A 9,835-nucleotide genomic window follows, 5' to 3' on the forward strand; every position below is an offset into this window, starting at 1 on the left:
AAATTTGGTTCCCATTTACTTTCACAGGTTCAAATATAATATTCTATGTTTTCTTAAATTTTATGGTTATTTATATAAGTTTTGATGTTATTTTGATATTTATACCTTCTCAGTTAACATTTTTCTGTATAGATTTAATAATTTATTTTTGTTTTGGATTTTGTTGAGGCTTTTCTATGACAATATCCATTCAAGTTTCTCAACTGATGATGTATTTCTATTGACTTATGACATGGTATCTATTATCTATATCTGTATGAAAATAAATACATGTATCCAAGAATCCAATGAACTTCACCTGTTTATCTCCCATACAAACTCACCCCATGTCAAATCTTCAACATTACTATTATTACCATATCCCTGGCTCAATACTTTCTGTCACTGGAATGGACATTTTGAGGAGTTTTTCTTTTGAGCGCCAAAGAATGGGGAAAGTTGTAAGAATTTGTTACATTTAGGAACCTAGATGACAGAAACTGCCCAAATCATTTTGCCAATAATTTATTTTACAGTTAGGTGAATCCTCATAAACAATTCAGACTTAGGATTCTACAGAGACTCCATATATTTACTTTCAGTATCCCTTGGTTCCTCAGGCCATTGTAATTCACTGGGGGATCTGGGTGTATCATGGACACTAGGATACTGGATTTTGTTATGTCTAAAGAGGTAACATGCATAAAATGTAAACATACAATACACATGTAAGAAGTTTACATCTGTGTGAACCCACCAGAAGAGTGTAGAATTATTTAGTAGCACAGATCACACCCTAAAATTATAAAATATGCTACTGACTGATGGTTCATTTGCTCTGTTCAGACAGATATTATAGATAGACAAGTTGTAGCTCCTTTCAGTTTGTACCCATTAGCTTTGCAGCTTTGTGATGCAGAGTATGAGTGCATAGCATTACAGTTGAAGGCTTTCAAAGCCAGGCACTTACAGCTCTGAGTTTTTAGTGCCATCCACCTATACAGAGAATTGTCATGATATTAGAGCTTCTGAGATCTGGTACCTGTGGCAGTTTGATTCAGGTGTCCCCCATAAACTTATGTGTTTTGAATGCTAGGTCCCCATCTGGTAGCAATTTGGGAATTGGAGCCTCCTGGAGGCAGTGTATTGTTAGGAGCAGGCTTATGGGCATTATAGTCAGCTTCCTCTTGCTGGTGTTTGGCACAGTCCACTGTTGCTATTGTCTACCTTGTGCTGGCCAGTATGTGATGTCCACCCTCTGTTCATGTCATTATTTTCCCCTGCCATCATAGATTTTCTTCCTTGAGTCTATATGTTAGCTAAAATAAACCCTTTCCTCACACAAGCTGCTCTTGGTCAGGTATTTTCTGCCAGCAACACAAAGCTAACTGCAATAGTACTCTTGACTCTTCACCATTCTACATAGCTCCTCATTAGCTACAGTTGATAATTCTTGATGCATCTTTAAAGCTCTTTGAAGAATTACAGCTTACATGTGCACTACAATCTCAGTAATATGGTGTTTTGCCTTACAATTTGGGTTAGTTATAGTCTTTCTACTACTGAGCATGTTCACAATATTCAAGGACTTTCAGCCTTTACTTCTGGCCACTCTGGACCTTGGATGCTACATTTTAGCTGTTGAGCTGTCTGCAGTTTTTGCAACCAGCTTAGCCATCTGCACCTGTGATAACCAGGATTCACTGGATCTAAGTGCTGAAGAAAAATGGAAGCAAGGTCACAGGAGGCCTGTCTCCGGAAGTGACTGATGGCAAGTGAGATGTCCTGTTTATAGACCTAGACACATCTCACTGGCTGTGGTAATTTGAATGGCTGTCCCCCAGCAGATTCAGGAGTTTATTAAAGCTTGTGATTTCGATTTCCAGTTCCCTATCTGGAGAGGAGGTGTCACTGTGGGCAGATCCTAGGGTCCAGCTCTAAGGGGTGGATCTGAATTCCATCTCAAGGTATGATGAGCAGTCAGTGCAGTTCTTTGGGTAGTTGGAGTGTGGAATGCTGCTGATGGTATCTTTCTGTGTGGACCTATTAAAAAGGGGGTCAGCTTCTTCAGCCATTATGGAACTGTTCCTGGATATGTAAGCCTGAAATAAATCCTTTCCTTCCATAAACTTTGTTGAGTTTGGAAGTTCATCCCAGCAGCATTGAATATGACTACTACACAATTAGTACTAGAGAGTGGGTTCCTCCATGATAAATATGACAGTGTAGACTTGGGTCTTTTGGAACTTTGAATGGGCATGGAGTTAGTACTTGCAACTGTACGTACATTCCAGAGTGGTAAGCCAAGTGTTGTGGGCTATTTTGGTGAGTTTGACAATGCTAAGTGAATAGTATCTGAAGGCATTGCTTATAAACTTTCTAAGGGGAAGGAAAGAGTGCAAAGAACTTTGTTGGAACTGGGCTACTGGCATAAGGGTTGGCTGCATTCTGCTGCTCATGCCCAGCATTTGATCAGGGTTAATTTATAGTGGACTCATGTGCTTGGATAAATGTATGGAACTGAGAAATTTATGATTTAAATTTGGAAAACTCAAGCAAGTTAAAAATTATGGGCCCCAAGACTGGTTGCTGAAGCTACTATTGTCAAATACATTAGCATTTGGAAGGAAGATGGCCCAACTACATCACATTGAAACAATGGAAAGGATGTCCAAGGAAAGACTGAATAGTAGACATGTAAACTCTTGAAGAGTTAATTGAAAGGAAGGAAACTACTCTTCAAGTCATGATTTATTTTGTCCCTGAATTAAGAATATGGCTGTGTCATGCGCACCTGGTATTGATCTTTTCTTTTTATTTATTTTGAGAGAGAGGGGTGGGGGAGAGGGAGAGGGAGGGGGAGAGGGAGAGAATGGGCTCGCCCAACCTTCACCTGCTACAAATGAACTCCAGGCACATGTGTGACATTGCATTCTTGTGTCACTCTGCATCTGGTTTACATGGGACCTGGAGATTTGAACATGAGTTCTTAGGCTTGGCTGGCAAGCGACTTAGTCACTAAGCCATTGCTCCAGCCCTGATAGTGGTTTCAGAAACATGAAAAATGTGTGGAATGAGTAATGAAGTACTCGTTTCCAGAAGCCACTGCTGAGATGTGGCATGAGGCATGGCATGATGACCCTGATTGGCCAGTGGAGCTATTAGAAGATAGAGTGTAGTTTGTCTGGAGACAAGAAGATGTTTTGGATACACAAGGACTGTGCAAGGATTAGCATGGAGTGCTATTGTTCCAGGACGGAAGCTTTCCCTGGCTATTCAGCCCAGAATTTGGAATTCTAAAAGCTGTGTTATTGCTTATGATACAGAACTTGAACTGCAGATGTTTGATGTTTGCTTGACAGTTACTGAGTTTTTATTGGTCCAGTGTGTCTCTTTTGTTATGCCTTGTAGTTGGAAATGTTTACTCTGTGCTATTATATGTTGCAAGTATATAACATATTGAATCTCAGATGAGACATGTCACTTTTGAACTATCTTAAGTTGATAAAGACTTTGGGGGCTTTGAAGTTGGAATAAACACAATTTACAGTATGAGACGATTAAGAAACTATTGGAGGCTAGGGGTACAATGTGATAGTTTTAATGACTATCCCTCAATATACATTCAGGAGTTTGTTAAAGTTTGTAATTTAGATCTTCATATGTCTGTCTGGAGGTGATGTCACTGTAGGTGGGTTCTAGGATCCAGCTCTAAAGTGTGTTTGGGGATGGATCTTAATTCTAACTTAAGGTATGCAGAACACCCAGAGCTTTGCCTGAGTTTCCTGGAGTGTGCTTGCTTATGATGCTGCTGGTGGTGTTTCTCTCTGCTTGGGCCTGTGAAGGCAGGCCAGCTTCTTCTGCTATTACGGAACTTCTCCTGGACCTGAAAGCTTCACTAAATCCCTTCCTCCTGGTTTGGAAGTTCATCCCAGCAGCACTGAAGCTGACTATAATATTGGCTGTTAAGGGTTACACAGCCAATACTTTCTCACAGATTGAGGACTTCTAGACCAAAGATATTCAGGTTCATTTAAGGTGGCTGAAAGTGGGGATATGCAGAAAACATTTTCAGCTGTCATGGCTAAAGCAAAGTCTCCAAGGTGTCACATGGAACATAAGCATACAAATAAAAGTCTCCAAAGGCAAAGCCACCTCTGGATCATTGGCAATGGACAGCTATAGAAATCACAATAGTTTCTGTGGAGTTACCACCAGATATCCATGTCTGAAAGACAGATTTCTTGTAGCATCTACATACGGGGTGATTTCTCTGAGAGGTCTTGATGTTCCAAAAACAAATAGAGCTGTTATAATGACAGTTTGCATATATATTAAATAAATTATCAGTATTTTTTGTAATAATGTGCATAGGTGTTTTTACATGAAAGAATGAAAATTCTAGGATATGTAAAATATTGTAGTTAAAAGATACAAGGGGTAGAATTACACATAATGCTGAAAATGATGGTATACTTTGGTTTGAGTATGAAATACTGTACCTCACAGCTGATATTTTAAATATTTGTTCAACAGTCTTGCACTATAGTGGAAAATGCAGTAACCTTTTGTAGATGTTGTCTTTTTGGATATGTAACACAAGGGAGATGCTCTGGAAGATTAAATCTGGTACCCACTCTCAGGGTTGTTCTTGACTATCTGTGTCATGAAGGGAGAAAACTACACTGTAATACATGCCTGCCACTATGGTGCCCTTGCCATCGACATTGCCAAACAGCCATCAACTATGACTTCTGAAACCATGATACAAAGCAAATATTTCCACCTTTATGTTGTTTATGTCACATATTTTGTAAGTTATATATAAAGATAACTAAAACAAATGCCAATATCTACCTACATACCTATCTGCATTGACCAGTGATTTGTTTATGCTAGGGCTTGCAATCAGTACTGCTTCCATGAAAAGCCCAAACTACAATTTATGACACACAGTCCCAACTTAATTCGTTATATTTGTTAGATATTCTATGTATAGTTATGCTGTATTCCCTTATAACAGCATTACAATTCACATGTCAGTACATCCTTGCATGTTTGGCAGAACAGCTGGCCTTTGTTCACTGGAGTCAATATCAATTACCCTTTACAATTATTACAAAAATGTCCCAAGATATTGACTGATGTAGCCTGATTAGTAATATCAAGGTAGTTTATTGTCATATAATTTAATAATTTAACTGTCAATAGCATGTTTAGCAACTCTACTTGAGAATTAGCATCTGTGGTGGTTTGGATCAGGCAATACCCCTAAACTCATGTTTCATATATCTGGCCCTCAGCTGGTGGCAATCTGGAAGGTGAAGCCTTACTGGGGGAAGTGTGTTGTTAGTGTGAGCTCTGCAGTTTAGGTAGGTCCTCTTGCCAAAGCCCAGCACACTCTCCTGCTAGTTTTCTACCTGATATGGTAAAGCTGATGTGCAGCCTCTGCTCATGTCATGCTCTCTCCTGCCTTCAAAAAGCTTCCCTTTGATGGGCTGGAGAGATGGCTTCGCAGTTAAGTGCTTGCCTGTGAAGCCTAAGGACTCCAGTTCAAGGCTTCATTCCCCAGGACTCACATTAGTCAGATGCACAACAGGGCGCACATGTCTGAAGTTCGTTTGTAGTAGCTGGAGGCCCTGGCGCATCCATTCTTTCTCTCTCTCTTTGCCTCTTTCTCTCTCTGTCTATCTCTCAAATAAATAAATAAATAAAAACTTTAAAAAAGCTTCCCTTTAAGATTGTAAGCTAAAATAAACCCTTTCTTCCCATAAGCTACTTCTGGTCAAGTGTTTGTCCCAGCAACAAGAAGGTAACTATAACACTGTCCAAGTTACATAAATTGATATGTTCTCACACATACTTTGGAAGCATAAAAGTTTGAAAAAATTATTAAAAATGCTCATACATTGATGAAATTTATGGTGATATACATCTCTAATTCAAGCAATCAGCTTTAGTGGCTTAAGTTTACAGATATCATGGAAAACAAATCAAGACCATGTCTCAGAAGTGAAGAATTATGAAACCTTATGACATACATACAAAAAATGAATCACACAAAGGTCAATGGCCAATAAGACTTTGCAAATGTGCTGCAATTTCCCCACACAATTGCCTGAACTTAAAGCAGATCTCTGGGCATAATCTTCAAAATAAAGATGACATATTAGTACTCAATATGGGCTGGTAATACACAGAATAGCTGATGGCTACCTCTACAATGCACAACGCACAATCCCCATTGGGATAGCTAGCATTCCCGAGGAGGTTTCTTTTGGAGTGGGGGACAGGGATGAGGGTAAGGATTGTGCCAATATGTGCTGTTTACACAATGAGTATGTACATAACTAATAAAGAAAAAAAAAAGAAGCATACTCATGGACTTTGCCAGCCCAACTCTTTGCTTCAAACATATCCTCACTTTGATAAGTGATATGGTAGCTGGCAATATGTGAATGGCTAAATGTTTGCTACAATCCTTGTATTTATAGGATTTCTGGTATGTATATTTGATGTAAAGTCAAAGGAAATATGGAAGCCTATATTCCTACACTGTACTTTCATGCTGGATAACTTATGTAGTATTTATGGTACTATTTGTGTTTCATGCTTGGCTTTTTAAAAAGTTCCTTTCTTACACATGTGGGTTCTGGTGTCATGTAAGGAGCAATTACACCATAATATTTTCCTTCATTCTTTTATATGGTCTTTTGCTGTTGCTCAAGGTAAGATTGCACCTTTAGTTAGTAGTGAATCTCCAGGACCAGTACCTAAATGGAATGGAATTACATGCACGTACCACTGTATTTGGATAAATTGTTTGCTGAGACTGTTGTTCACCAGACAGTGTTAGAATAGAGAATACGACAAAATATTTTCAAAGTTTTTCTATGTCTTTGTTGTTTCAGTTAGTTCCCTTTTGCTGGGACAAAACTAATAATAAGAAAAGAATGAAGGAATGAAAGAGTTTATTTGAAGTTTATAATTTTGAGTGTAAATTTCACCATGGTAGAGGAAGCATGGAAGAGCAGACTGCATATCACATCTTGTCACATCAGCTGGGAGGTCCCTGCAGCAGTGGACTTGCTAGAGGACGGAATAACGAGCAATGAAATCCAACCTTCGTGAAACACCTCCTCCAGCAAGGATCTACCTCTACAAACACCACCAACTGGGGAGTGTGGGACTTAATAGAGAAAAAGTGAGGCTATAGGAGACACTTTAATACTTCCAACACATAGTGACACAGAATAAACATTCCCATTGCAAAAAGAAGGCACAGCAAGAAAAAAATTCAGCCCATTCCATGTAGAACATCAGTAAGGAAACTATCACATCATGCAGTTCCACATCTGGATCATAAGATGAAATCTTCTCAGCTCCAACCTTCACCCCTCAGATATGGAAGCTTGTTTTCTGGGAAGATCCACCTGAGCCAGCGTTGGCATCTTTCACTGGCAGCCAAACCAGTCCTGATGTCTCCAAAACTATGGTGTCCCTCTGAAACCTATACTTCATCTTCAGGGCTCCATGTCACAGCCTCCATGCAGACTTTACACATGACCATATCACCCAGTGGCCATCTCCAGAGCATGTGCATTTACTGATACTTCATTCCTGCATTTATCATAGTTCCAGAACCAGAATGAGATGGGTCTCAAAATGATAAATTCGGTGGAAATACAGCCAAGTTTAAAGAGCAGAAAAGACCTCCTCCTTTCAAAAGTATTAGCATTACTTCTATATTACCATGCCGAGTGGCCACCCTATCCTCAGTGGCACTAATCTCTTAAACTGCACCTGCAACAAATGCCATCTCTGGATTCTGAAATACAATGCTGCTCACATTTCTTCTGCCAACACACTAGTTACTTACTTTTAAGTTCAACCTGCCTGTAGTTCTCAGGACATGAGCAGAACGCCACTGTTTGCCAGAACATCAAACTACTTCCAGCCCAGTCCTCTTCCTAACAAAGCACTTTACCAGTCTAAAACACTGCAAACCAACTCTTCGCCAACCACATTTCTATCTGTATTTAGATCGTACTAGCATTGCCCATCAAGCTCTGCTTGAATCACCATAAGGGTTATCTAATTATAAATCCTTCCAGAATACACCCACAAACCATTTCTAATAGGACAACACACACACACATACACACACACACACACACACACACACACACACACACACACCTTGGTTCATTGTTCTAATGACCCACTTTATAATACAAATTTTTGTTGTAGTTACCTTCTTAATGCTGGGATAAAAGACAAAACCAAAAGGAACTTAGGGAAAGAAATAGTTTGTTTTTGACTTATGTTTTCAAGTGGAAATTTCATCATGTTGGAGAAATGAGAGAGCAGATCCTGTGTCACATCAGCTAGGACATAGCAGCAAATGGTGGGCTCATTGGAGAACAAAGAGGAATGGACTAATAAACCTCAAGATCCTCCCCCTGTATCACAGCTCATCAAGCAAGGCTACATCTCCCAACAGCTTCACCAGATGGAATTTAAGTATGAGATTTAATCTCAAACACACAAAATTATGAGGGACATTTTACATTCAAACAACCATACATGTATGTTTTTGGATCATAATCCCCTTCTATTACCTTCATTTTATGTCCCCGTCTTGATGTCTCTCCAAATGAATCTCCATTTCTGCTTAACTTATCCCTCTTTGACTTTAATGTCTTCCACCCCCACCCCAAATCATCCTGAACAGAGTGTTGATGAGCCCAATAATGTGTAGGTCTTTTATATGTAGTGACAGCCACTATGAAGTCACAAAAGGAATAGTCACTTTACATTCAAACTTCCACATACTTCCAGTAATTTTATCTAGAAAATCCTTAACACCTATGAGCACAAATTTGTTCCCTTACTGGTTCTAAATCTTATCAATTGACCACTAGAGATTAACCATATTTACTTTAATAGGGTATCTTACCTGTATAAGTTTTCAGATAATAGGTGACTCTTTTATACTAGCAAACTTTCTTTTGTTTTTCACATTCACAGAATTTCTCACCTACATATATATTCTGTTATCAGAATATATTCACATGTTGTTAGAGTTACTGACATACCTCAAATCTGTAAGACTTTTAATATGGAAGAATTTGATATATAGAAGAGACTTACAATAATTTATTATTTTTAAAACATATTTTTGAAATGCAGTAAATTTTTTTTTACTAGATTATATACATATTTTCTGAATTTTACTAAGGTTTGACTTGCAGAATTAAGTGTATTTTTCATATTCATTAGTCTTACCTGCTGCTGTTCATTGATGTCAGGCTACTTACTCATAGGCTTTTCAACTTTTATTGCCCCAAATGTTGAGTGAGGTGTAATTCAAATTAAAACACAAAACAAAAAACTTTTCAGGGTTCTTTTAAAAAATTTTTTAAAAATTAAAAACTTGTCAGGTGTGGTGGTGCACGCCTTTAATTCCAGCACTCACGAGGCAGAGGTAGGAGGATCGCCGTGAGTTCAAGGCCATCCTGAGACTACAGAGTTAATTCCAGGTCAGCCTGGACCAGAGTGAGACCCTACCTCAAAAAACCAAAACCAAACAAACAATAAATAAAAAAATTAAAAACTCATTTATTTGAAAAAGGAGAGAGAGAGAGAGGGAGAGAATTTGTGCACCTGGGCCTTCAGCCCCGTAAACAAACTCCAGATGCATGTGCCACCATGTGCATCTGCCTTATGTGGGTCCTGGGGAATCAAACCTGGGTCTGTTGGCTTTGCAAGCAAGTGCCTTAACGCTAAGCATTTCACCAGCCCCAGAGTTCTTTATTCTTAAGACTACTCATTTGTATGAGCTATCTGATGTATA

Source organism: Jaculus jaculus, chromosome 5 (genome assembly GCF_020740685.1).
Source record: "Jaculus jaculus isolate mJacJac1 chromosome 5, mJacJac1.mat.Y.cur, whole genome shotgun sequence".
NCBI lineage: Eukaryota > Metazoa > Chordata > Mammalia > Rodentia > Dipodidae > Jaculus > Jaculus jaculus.